The sequence below is a fragment of the Centrocercus urophasianus genome, unplaced genomic scaffold (genome assembly GCF_019232065.1).
Source record: "Centrocercus urophasianus isolate 14NV4802_14NV808 unplaced genomic scaffold, USGS_Curo_1.0 seq_18, whole genome shotgun sequence".
In the NCBI taxonomy this organism is placed as follows: Eukaryota; Metazoa; Chordata; class Aves; order Galliformes; family Phasianidae; genus Centrocercus; species Centrocercus urophasianus.
In genome coordinates, this window is record NW_024884733.1 from 14,571,561 (window position 1) to 14,584,052 (window position 12,492).

The following is a 12,492-nucleotide window of genomic DNA, read 5'->3' on the forward strand; positions in this document are numbered from 1 at the left end:
GCTCCGACCCCGCCCCGCCGTCACGTTACCGCTCGCGCCGGCCAATGGGGCGCGTGCGGCGGAACCGCTGACGGGCCCCAGGGCGGGGAGGCGGCTCCGGCGGACAAAAGCGCCGCCGCGCCCGGCCCGCCCCTGGCCGCGCACCTGCGGCCCGCCCGGTAGGGCGGTTCCCGCCCAGGTCCCCTTCGCGCCGCATCGCGCCTTGCGGCCAGGCCGCGTTGGCCGCACGGGGCGGAAGCGGTCGGGGAGCGATGAGAGGCCCGTGCCGAGGCCCGGCCGGAGCCGGAGAAGTGGCGCGGAGGCTGCCGCCCCCCCGCGTTCAGACTAACGGACAAGGTAAAGTGGGAGGTAAAAGAGGTGAGAAAACAACCGTTGTCGGCCGCGATCATTAAAACAAATAAAAAGTGAATGCGTGCACAAAGCGAGCTTGAGCTTTCCCACCTCCGCACGCGTTGCAGAGCTGCAGCCCCGTTGTTGTGGTCAGGCACGCCCAGTGAGCGCCCTCCTTCATGAAAGGGACAGCCGAAAGCCGCCGCGCTGCACAGCAAGGCCCTAATTCAGCTATTCAACTTCAGTCAAAAACAGATGACATTAAAAAAGCCACAAGTACACACAACACTTTAAAAACCGCCAGAAGTTCATTTGACTTTCCTGTTTCCTCTTTCTCCAGCTGTCAGGTGATTCCCTCCCTCAAGCATGTCTGCAAAGGCTGCTGCTTCTGGGCTAAATGCATGAAGCCCAGAAGAAAAAATTGGAGTTCTGCCTCAATTCCTACAAAGAGCTGGGAAAAATGGGTTGTTTCTACCTTCTCTTAGTTACGCACACAAACAGCTGAATGTACTCAAGTAATTCTCTTGCAATATTTTCATTTTTACTAACTCCACTGTAAATATCTACTCAAAATCCTAGTTACAACATAATTATGTTCCTTATATTCTAGTATAAAATGTTTGCCCTTTGTCTTGTCATCAGCTTCACATCTATTTTCAAAGCAATCCTTTTCCTCACATCTGCACAAACCTCCCCTCATTTAGGCAGCATTGGCACAAATCTTTGTGAAAATAATAATTTCTAAAACATATGGAGCACACGTGTAGGTACTACTGTTAGTTTCAGCTTTTAGAAGTGCTATTAAAATATACTGCCATGCAAAAAATGTTTTGAAACTCAAACATGACAATTGAGTCCAAAGTGAAACTAGTTACTGAAACTGAAGCTTGCACTTTAATCCGAACCTACACTAATACAAACAGATACATCGTAAAAAATTGCATGCTCATTTTCCTGGTTTGCAGCCATATTGTTATCATGGTGCAGAATGTATTTGTTTTGTATTTACTTTAGGCTGATAGCTTTCACTTACAGTGGTAGACTCCAATTAGTGGTATTTTAACCTCAGAGGAGATGCTATTGTGTTACAGTGATGGTAACAAGGCATTTTCTGCAGCTTCTTCTCCAAAAATCATTCTTGAACTTTGGTAAACATCAGTCAGGCCAGCAGTCCTATTTGTTTCCTGACTTGCATCTTCCTTAGCTGACTGCAACATCAATATGAATCACCTCCTCTGCTAGCATTTCCCTGATTAATGATTTAATCTATTTTACCATATTGGAACTATTTACCCTTTTTGTGAGCAAAATAGATATATTTTATTCTATAATCATATTCTATATTTTTTATTCCTACTTACTAAGAATGAAAAGTCTGTCTGCCAGACCTGCCACACCTTTTTTTTATCAGTAACAGGCTAGGAAGATAAATTATTATCTCATTAGATTACAAAACCAGGGACACTCTGTTGTGATAAAAATAACAGGAAAAATATTAAGTTGGAACTTCATCTAATAGTTATGAGGTTCTAATTGCTTGAGCAACAGATTACAACTTAATTTGCCTTTGGTTCTATTTATTCTACTGCTGAACAGCTCCTGAGGATCCACAGAGGGAGCACTCAACCCATCTATCACACCCCATAGGTCTCCGAGCCCACACTGCCCAACTCCCAGCTGTAAACCCAACAGGTAAGTTCATCTTTAGAGTTGTCCTAAAACTAATATATTAGGATGAGCGCCTTCTGATATTTTTCAAACAGCATTATCTGGAAAACATTCTTCAAGCTTTAATAGTTCATCTCAGACATTTAGAAGACACACAAAAACCAACATCTTACAATTTAAATGTAAAAAAAAAAAAAAAAAAAGAAAAACCAGCATGATAGAATTGTGACACAGGAGATGCAATGACAAAGGGACAAACGTAATAGAAAGATATTGCAAAAGTAAAAGTGCTCACCTGTCTTTGAAAACCTAGGCTTACAATAGAAACTTCCCAAGAAAGGGATCTCCAACCAAAAAACCTTCCCTGCCCCAGCCAGCCCTTAAATGAGGTCTAAAAGAAGTGCAGCCAGGCTTCGCCCCTTCCGGTCACACAGCTGAATTGTCTTCACCTGCGCTCCCAGGTCTTTTCCCCAGGTGCTCAATCACTGACTCCACAGTTACCATACTCTAAGAAAAGTGGAGTTTCGTTTTACACATCATGCCATCCCCTGATATTTCTTAACTTGATGCTTAGGTGTTACAAAACCAGCTCTGAGCTTCAGAAGAAATTACAGTTTCAAATGGTATTCATGACTAATGGCTGTCTTGAGCATGCACTTCAGTCTCTTCACTCACACACTCCTTGGAAATCTGATGGAATAAGTAAGACAAAGCTACACAGGGTATTATATATTTAGATGGGTAATATTTGACATTGAATTTTCACTTTAAAATATTTCTAATTGAACTTTCTTTTACAAAGGTGACATTATACTTGACTTTTTGCCCTCCAGTGCTGCTTGGAGTTGTTGGAGCAACAGCATCATGAATGACAATTGCTCTGGAAGCAATTATCTGAAATGAACCCAGACCTTTTGAATAAAGCTTTCTAAGACAACTTGCCTTATGATCACCAAGTATATTTTGGGCCGTGTGTTTTTCAAGATCTCATCTTTTAATATGAAAGCTTCACAGCTAGCTGAAGCACAAGCCATCAGATCATAACCCTTTAATCTCTAAAATGCCACACAAACATTTGCTCTCCAAAAGAGAATAAAAACATTTAAGCTCCAAAGATCTATAGATAATTTCATTTCTGTCCTTGCCAAATCCTGACTATTATCGTGCTTGCTCTTTCTGGCATTTGCTAAAGCTTCTTTGTCTTCTGAGAATTTATAAATCACATATTTCATACGCTCCAGATCATTGATCTCCTGGTGCAGTACTGTGACTTGCAGTTTGTAAGTACTACCCACAAGTAGTGGGGGTGCATATTTTAGAACAACACTTCCCTCTGCTGGATCTGTGGATAGTGACAGCTGCGCTCACACTGGAGAGATCTGCCCAGGTCCTGTGCCAACAGGCACAGCAAGAGATGCTCCCTTCTGACAGCTTTGGATAGTAAGAATCTAGCAACAGCCTTCCTCATTTATCAAATTAATTTGATAGTCATAAAAATTTGATCCAGCATCAGCTGATCATGGGTATGTGCCACACCTTAAAAGACTGTAATAGAAACCAAGAAAAGTGGTGGAGTGAATTTTAATTGAGTGCTATGCTTCTTATCTGGCCACCTGTTCCAAACAGTAATAACCAGCATATCACTTTTCAGAGCACTTTTTGATGGAAACTTTCATTTTCAAATATAGTTGTCTTAAGTTCAAATCTGTTGGAATAGTGCCCCCAAGTGAGGGAGGAGGAAGAGTCAGAGGGAGAGGAGAGGGGATTGCAGAGAAAAATGAGTGTGGTTGCGCCTCATTCATCATCTCTAGGAACTGGTCCCAGTGCAAGAGTACATGTGCTTTTAACTCAGTTATAAAAACACAGCATAAAGTCAACTACACATTTTGCTGAACAACGATTCTGTTCACATACTCTGCTCAGCGAAGGCTTTTGATGGACTTCAAAACACAGGATGATGATGAATAGATGAAAGATAGTTTAAGGGGAGCAGATAATAAAGATACAATCCTAAAACAATATTCCTAGTCAGAGAAATGTACTTTGGAACAGGAGGCAGAGAAGTTCCACAGAAAAAAAAATTGTCAGAAGATTTGATCAAAGTGGTATTGCAGTGTTGAAAGGTAGAACGAGCAACAATGCTGAAGGCTGTACTGAGGTGATATGGAATAAACCTTCATTCAAAGACAGGAAATAGGTGATTACACAGTAGGTAATTTCTAGGTGCAGAACAAAGCCTGTACTAAGCAGAGAGAAAGGCTAGTTAGAAAATATTGTACAAGAAATATCTCTTGTGAAATAAATGTTTTCAAAGAGTTTGGGGAAGAAACAAAAGGCTTGAATAAAGAAGAAACTAGCATGTTGGGATCAAGGAGACATCCTGAGTAACAGTGAGAGGGAAAGGAAATTAAAAAACATACAGCATAATGTAGGATAAACAGTGTTTTTAAGCAGGATGTTTTCCAGTCATCATCTGTGTTTTAAATGCCAAAGAATAAGGTTGTTCTCTGCTTCTTTTACATGGCATTGCGTTCTTTTGTCCTGGTGATCGTAGCACCTTATTTTTACTGAGTAATTGTAAAGTCTTGTCTGAAACTTTTCAAGAAATCTGGAGGTGGACTTCAAGTAAACAGAGCAGCTAACAACAAGTGTTTATTCCCTAACTGCTTTCAACACAAAGTAAGTGTTTATTAGTTCTACAAACTCTACAAGCATTAACAGTTCACATATGACACTTAATACCGCATTACTTATCACTGATCAGTACATGCTCATCTTCTACTAACAAAAATTATTTTTTTTTAAGCTTTGGGATTCTACTGCGTAACAGAAATGCCAAGTCATAGCCTCAAACAGTGATTGAGCACCTGGGGGGAAGGCAGGGCCAACCTAGGGGAACTCAGGTGCAAGCAATGCCCCTAAGTGACTGGAAGGGGTGGAACCAAGATCCACCCCTTCCCAGACCTCATTTAAGGGTTGGCAGTGGAGGCAAAGGTATCCTAGTAGAGATTTCTATGTGCTAGGGGTCTTTTAAAGGTAAAAAGGTAAGTAGGTGGTTTGTTGTTGGTTTTGTTTTTTGGTGTTTTTTTTTTTTTTTTTTCCCTCCCTTCTCCTTTTTCTCATTTGTTTCTGTGTCTATAGCTGCTGTATTTGGGCTTGGTCTCATTCTGCTGTTACTGCTATACTTTCTATCGCATTATAGTATTATGTACTGCTATTCGCTCTTGTTTACAAATGGTCTGACTCCACTATACATTGTAACTACAATTCAATAAAACTGCAGTTAAGATTCTAGCTCTTAAAAGCCTGTGTCACATACTTTTCAGTGTATTCTTATGCATTCAAATTACTTGCAAGCATCCTAGGTCTTTCTTTCATTTATTCTGTGTTAATTCTTGTATTTCATTTGCTTTACACAGAGACAAAATAACTTTATAGAAAATACTTTATTAATCTGTTTCTGTTTGCCTAGTATTTCTGCAGAGCCTTGTATTTCTAGTCAATCCAGAACTTGTCTGGAGACAGCTTCATGCTTACTGTGGATGTTAACAAACTGAAAACTAAAAGTTCTCCAGTAAGGAACTATTTGTTATGGTGTTCTATGAAACTACTGTTGCTTTACTTGCTAGGCTGTAGGCACACAGCCCTAACGTCAACTGACTCAGCTCAAGAGAGTCACTTCCTTCAACTAAGCTCCTGTTGGTAATGAGAGTCCCCAGCTGTCTTTGTTCTAGGAATTCATGATAGAATTTGTAATTTAGCATATGTGGGATGTTACTCCCCAATTTATTTTGACTAAAATTGATTGAATCAACAACAACAATTTGGGATCAGCCAGTGTAAGATCTTCTTCATTTAACTTGACCTTAAAATATAGCAGGATTTACTTGGTACCATGTGGCCTCAGATCCTCGGAGATTCTAGGTCAAAAGATAAAAAACAATTTCTTCCTTCCAGCACACTTTCATTCTGGACTTTTCTCATTCACTTCAGTCTCCTTTCCTGAAGTGTGGCTTGACCAATGATTTAACTGAGAAATTTATTTTAGATACTCCTCCAGAAGGGTAAAACACCAGTTCTGTACTATTTGAAGCTCCTACCAGTAAAAATGCCAGAGACTTCCTTCCTGGTAGCTGACTAGATCCTACATCTCAAACAGAAATTCTCCTTTTTTTTTTTTTTTTTTTTCTGGAGAATATTAGAAAGGTATTTCTAATCTAAGGTTTGTTATATTGAAGCATCTTTTCCTAAGTTCATAATCAGAGAAGGCACCTCTGGAATCTGTCAGCACAAAATCAGCTTTATCAGTGTGAAAAGCATCTAAATAAATGAGCATTAATCTGTTTATGGATAATAAGAAATACCAGTTATCCACCACCACCTTCACTCTGCTGTTGCATTCCGTTTTCTTAGATGTACACAGCATATGAGGTAATTTAGAACTGGAGTGTTCCCATTACCTGTTAAGATTAGATCTTTAGAGGCAATAAAGCCAGTATAATCTGAACTCTGAGGTCAAGGTAATTAGCTATGATACATTTTTTTTAAAATAGTGCAAGTGGTAAGTACATTATTATAGTATAGCTTACCAGGGGAAAACAAAGAAACAAACCTCCAACAGCCAAACCCAAACATTTATCTTGAATGGGAATAAAAATAAACAATAAATGCCTATAGCCTGGTGTCATATGACATGTTCCTTAGGACATATTTGGGACACTTAAACATAAAAATATCTAGACACAAGTTGAACACCTCACTTCAAATGACTGAAAACTCTTATGCATTTGTTTAATGCTGCACACTGAGTAATACAGGAAATACTCACTGAAATATTTCTAGCTTGGTAGACTCCCATGATGCAATCCAGTGTTAGTCACAAAGCGTGGAAGCAGTCAGGTATTAACAACCTCCCCAGTCCAGATGTTGGCTGGATTCAGTAGGAATAAAATTGGGCCTGCAAGATATTTGGTCAGTATTCCTTAACCTGCATTACTGCACGTTTTGCTCATTACCGTATTCTAGTTTCCTAGAACATCACTTCAGTAAACGTTTCCTAAAGAAAAGACTCACATTGTTTCTCTTGAATAGGGCTTACAGACACAAAAAGGCAGACTGAAGTGTCAGCTTGGCAGTGGGCTGGGAATAAGGTAGATGCCTCCCTAACCGGGAGCTGAGAGGCTCCAGGTTGCTTGTGTCTAGAGGTGTGTGGGTGTCCTGCCTAACCTACTGCAGAAGCATGGATGTAGGACTGGCATTAAAATGCTGCAGACATCAGCGTGTCTTCCTGTGCTTTCGATTGGAAGGGGATTGTTAGCACAATTGATAGCAGTGCAGTCCTGAGAAAGAAAAAGTAATAAATAGAGGAATCATGAGCAAAGAAATCTCTCACGTGTTGTCTGGTCACTTTCCTGATCAGAAAAACAGGATTTTATCCATTTCTTGTTAGCAGCCGGGATCTATGCATCCCATCACTGAGTACTTTTTCCTCTTGACAAAAAAGCTGGCACTTTAAGTTTATATATAAAGGAAATAATACCCATTTTTGTACTATCATGTGTAAAGTTGTTTTTATGACTTGCATAACATGATACTGGCTATATCCCAAGAGAAACCTGACCTAAATTTCTTGTTTTTCATCTCTACCTGATTTCACCAATATCCAGTTTAATTAGTCTTACATGCTGTAACTAGGCTAGAAATCTTCAGCAGACAAAAATTAGCTGCAGTCAGCTGATTTTTCTATGGACTGTTAATAGCATCCACAGATGCCAAGTAATTTGGCATCTACTAAAGTAATTATCTCCTCTTCAAATGAACTGCTTCCCACTAGGCTTTTTGAGTGTACAGATTCCTAGCTCCCATTTCTTCCATACGAATAGGATGCAGCAGGATTATATTAAAATAAATTAATTAAAAAATGCACTAAATCTTACTTCTAGTGGATGAAGATGTCTTATGCAGTTATGACAACCAAGCATAAATTTTGCAAAAAAAAAAAAAACAACCAGGAGGCCTTACACTGTAGTCACGAAATGAATGAGGTGCTTCTAAACTGAATGTGTTACTTGGGATGTCTTTAAAAAAAAACCCCAAAAACCAAAAACCAACTTAATGTGAGTGTTAGCAGTACCCACTGAGATTTTCATAGGGCACTACCATTACAGTGGACTTTGACACATAAGTCAGACCTAGAGAAAATACCATTGTATGGATTTCCCAGTTATGCCTGCCTTGTACAAGAGATTGTGAAAAACCTGGGCACCGATGTTGCAAATAGCCAACAGAAAGCTGAACTTTTTTTTTTTTTTTTTTTTTTTTTTTTAAAACTGTGCTATGACACGACAAAGTTTGTGATCTGCTGCCCTCCAATGGATACTTGCAGAGATTACGTCTAAAAGTGCAGAACTGCAGCAGCAGGAGCACTGTGCTTGAGACAGCCAAACTTCTAAAAAAGCACTAAGAGAATAAAATAATAAAGTATTAAAGTTTTTTTTGTGTACTATGTTTAGTATCAAAACCACAGTTAGATCTCCTTAATATTACCTTTTTTTGAGATTGCTTTTACATCCAAGTAGACATGTTCTAGTTCACCCTATGACAAATTTTTTTTCAATCTGCTCTTGTTATTTTATGATACATAAATACCTATAATGGTTATATACATAATATGACACATACAGTAATGATATCCAAGTAATAGATATTCCTTCTATGTCTGATTTAAAAAATACCTGCTAACATTCTGTCTGCTAACCCACCTCTTCATGACCGTTACTGGTACACTAAGAACTCTTCTAGTTCTAAAATTTAGAAATGAAACAAGTAAGACTTGCTATGAAAAGTATCTTATGCACAGTTCTTTAAGAAAATATTTCTCTTTATCAGATTTTAGAGCAAGGAGTGAATTTGAATTTGACATGTAATGTCCTGTTGCTTCTACCCCTGTAAGAATCTGATATGTGAGGTTCTTTTGGCTCTGCAGCAGTCTGAGATACTAGATGATAAGATCACAATGTTGCAAAACATGCTCATTCCTTCCTAGAATTCTGTATGGTGATGTTGATAGAAGGGAAACCGGTTTTGTCAAGATTTGTAAAAACAAGGTTGGGAAGGAGACATTTTAAGTGTAACTTTCCCTAAGTAAATAATCAAATTTAGTGACAATTAAAGGAAACTTTCTGTGATGTCATACACCTAATGGTAGCAAGACTCAAAGCAGTCAGGGTGCTCCCAAATGATGGTACCCACAGCTGTCTGAAGTTTCACTTTCCAGTGACTTCAGCTCTCATTTAATAGTGGGGTAGCTTCCGTGTGCGTGGAAGCTTAGCAACGTAAATCCTGTGAATTCATGGGACACTTCAAGTAAATCTCATTCTTCAAAGAGGTGAACTTATGTATGAGGTCTGTGTTAACAATATGGACATTTAATTCCCTCCTAAAAAAAAGTCCAAGAGGGTAATCAGCACAGTTTGCACGGGCCTACTGTCAATTCTTATGTTTTTCAGGAGGTTACTTTTGTATGTGGTTTCTTATCAAGATAAGTACTTTTGAATATGAGTTATCTGGGCAATCGTAATTCAAACTGGCAATAGTTCGCCACAACTTGGAAAGCACCAACTTTCTTAAAATGTTCAGCTGCGTTCCCGTGCCTCGCTCTGTAAGCACCAGCCTTTCCCCCGGATCTCACCACACGCCCGCGCCCAGCTCCACCTCAGCCACCTTTCTCGGCATAACACTCCACGCGGCGCTCCGGCGCCCACCTCGCCCTCAGGAGGGACGCCAAGGCCGCGGGCTGAGCATCGCTCCCCGCGGGACGCCCGGCGGAGCCGCCGTCGCCGCCCTCCCGCTCTCGTGAGGTGCCGGGCCGCGCCTCGCTCGGGCCGCGCGGATCTGCGCTCTCCTCGGCCGCTCGCGGCCCGTTCTGAGGCCCGTCCCGCTGGCGAGCTCTGGGCGCCGCGCAGTCCCCATTTCCCTCAGGGGAGTTGGCGAGAACTCAGAGGGCAGCGGGGCTTTTTTCTTCCCCTCGGGCTGCCGGGCTGAACCCGGGCGGCTCTTCCCGGTAGGCGGAGCGCGGCGGCGGCTGGGCTGGAGGAACGGCCGCGCTGGTTGGCTGGCTGGCTGCCTGGCTGGTTGGTTGGTTGGTTGGCTGGCCCATTGGCTGGCCCTCTGTGGGGGGCGGGTCCTGGACCGTCGGAAGTGCGGCAGGCTGCTGCTTCTTCTTCAGGGCTGAGAGGACGCCTGAAGGCCCCTCCCTGAGCGGCTCGTTGCGCCTCTGCGCAGCCGGGGGCCGAGGCGGCTGGCCGGGCGGGGTGTTGGCGCATTTCCAGCTGTGAATTCGGGGTGCTTCACGTTGAGAGTACGCATTGGTAGGTGCGTGTCAGCGTGACGATAAGCGCAGTGTGAGATGACTAAGCGCTGCTGCCGTCGGCGAAGCCCCTTTTGATCCCTCTGCTCTGTTTGCGTGGTGAAGTTTGTTTCTCCGCGTTCGGTTGTCTTCGTTTTGCAAAGAATGGACAAGAGAGGGACGAAACGTTGTCGCGTGCAGCAGTTGTTAAGTTTCAGTGGCCTTTGTTAAAATACCCAGCCTCCCACAGTTCAGCAGTTTCAGCAGCAGTTCTCTTGGCCTGGTCTGTCACGAGTGGCTTCTGTGTGGCAGAAAAAGTGTTGTGGTGAGGAGTCTGTAAGGAGGCATCCTCTCTTCTCTGATGCTTTCCTTCTCCGGCCCTGTACAATGATGCAGTTTTTCAAAGAATTCATGAAGGTTGCCCACGATACCGCATTCTTTTACGTTTCTGTATGCAACAGATGTTAAGCAGAAGTATAACAGTGGATGTATTTTATAGGGGTGGTATAGCTGAAGGTACATATAAAGGGACAGCAGCGTTTGGCCTGTAGTTTGAAAGGAGGGGAGGGAGGGAGGAAATGAGTTCATCAGAAGCATTTTGTAACTTTACTGGAAGAAACCTTATTGGGATGACAAAAAGTTACCAGCAAACATTATAAAACATAGACGGAGCTAATTATTAAGTGCGTGCTGGTTCTAAAAGCAATAATTCTTTTGAGCCTGTGTTACGTGTTAACGTGTTATATACAGTAACAATGGGAATGTGTGTGTGTGCATGGAGAAAGAAGAGTAGGTCATCAAATCATTTTCTTTTTGAGATCTGGAGACTGTAGCAGGCCTTTGCCTTTATTTCCTTAAAATTTTGCTTAAGAGCAAGCATTCCATGTTGCAGATGAGGGAAGAGCATTTCCTGGAAAAGCATCACAAGTATTTCAGTGTAGCAGAACTACGTACTGAAACCTTGACTTTCCTTGTTGAAGCTGGTTTTTTTTTTTTTTTTTTTTTTTTTTCTTCTCCCCACTTTTTCCCACTATTTCCACGTATTCCAGAAATATTTTTTTCCCTTCTGTTCCTCATAAAACTTTCAGTTTCTATGCTTGTCTGTCACTAAAGGTGGATATCAATTTTTACTTCAGATGTTCTTCATGTACCTTCAGAGATTGACCACGCTGCAGTGATACAGGTCTGCTGCTCTTCATGCCATGCTATAGTTTTGCATGTCTGCCTCACAGCAAGTAATGCCTTATCAAATATCACACTACCCTTTAGTGCAGCATGGCACTAATGCTATTGATACTTACAGACTCCTTTTTTTTTGTTTCTGTTGAAGTTGCAAGTTAACTTTGCATGTCGAGTTTGGAAAAATTTTATATCATCTTGCTACTCCTCAGTATAAAATGACCAGGTAAAGATCTGCCTGTTTGTCACACTGCAATAACTACTGCAATTGTTTGCTGTAAAAGTAAGGTTATCTCTGTCACTCATCTCACCCTGGGAGACTAGTGCTGTTGCTGTAGTCAACGTGATAGAATCTGTATGTTACACACAACCAGGAGGGCTTCACGATCTTTTTTGTCTTTGTAGCTACCAAAGTTTATGTCAAATATGCTAAGTGCTGTTATTTAAAGTAACTTTAAATGTAGTTACAGGTCTTATTAAACATATATATTTCTTTTGTGTCTCTCAGGGTATCTGCTGACTGGTGTGAAATGTTTAATGGCTGTGTATTTTTTCTAGTCCTTTGGCCACCAGAGTTGAGGACATTGCTACTGTTTCTGCTTTTAAAGGAAAATCAGTGAATTACATTTTTGCAGATCACTAAATGCCATGGGCTTCTATGGATATTCCCAAGGTTCTAATTGTCTTAGGTACAACTCAGTGTCGTGTCAGAAGGACCTTAATTTCAGAACCGAGACTGAGTTTGTAGTACTGGAAAAAGAAAGGCAAAATAACATACTTTTAAAATGTATTATAAGAGGCATCCTTAAAAGGAGGTGGTCTTTATTTACATTTTCAGTGTAAGGAACACTGCTTTATGGGAATAAATCCATTGTTCCTAATGAAAAGCTCCTATGTTTTTCTCTTACAAATTCAGTTCATTTTCACATTGCCCTCTGATGCATATGTTTAAACAAACTTGGAAGTAG

The 12,492-nt window shown here is 41.2% G+C and overlaps 1 protein-coding gene across 11 annotated transcripts in view; it reads left to right on the forward strand.

Annotated features, from left to right (window-relative positions):
• The first annotated feature begins 259 nt into the window (after positions 1-259).
• Positions 260-12,492, forward strand: part of KYAT3 (kynurenine aminotransferase 3) — a 29,736-nt gene continuing 17,503 nt past the window's right edge. The window contains exons 1-2 of one of the 11 annotated variants that reach the window (XM_042819844.1): positions 260-336; positions 1,927-2,022. The gene's annotated coding sequence lies outside the window, so the exon portion shown is untranslated. Of the gene's footprint in view, positions 337-1,926; positions 2,023-10,205; positions 10,372-11,481; positions 11,529-11,556; positions 11,581-11,675; positions 11,751-12,492 lie in introns of those variants that run through there. The other 10 variants (XM_042819850.1, XM_042819847.1, XM_042819851.1 and 7 more) reach the window with 10 other exon arrangements.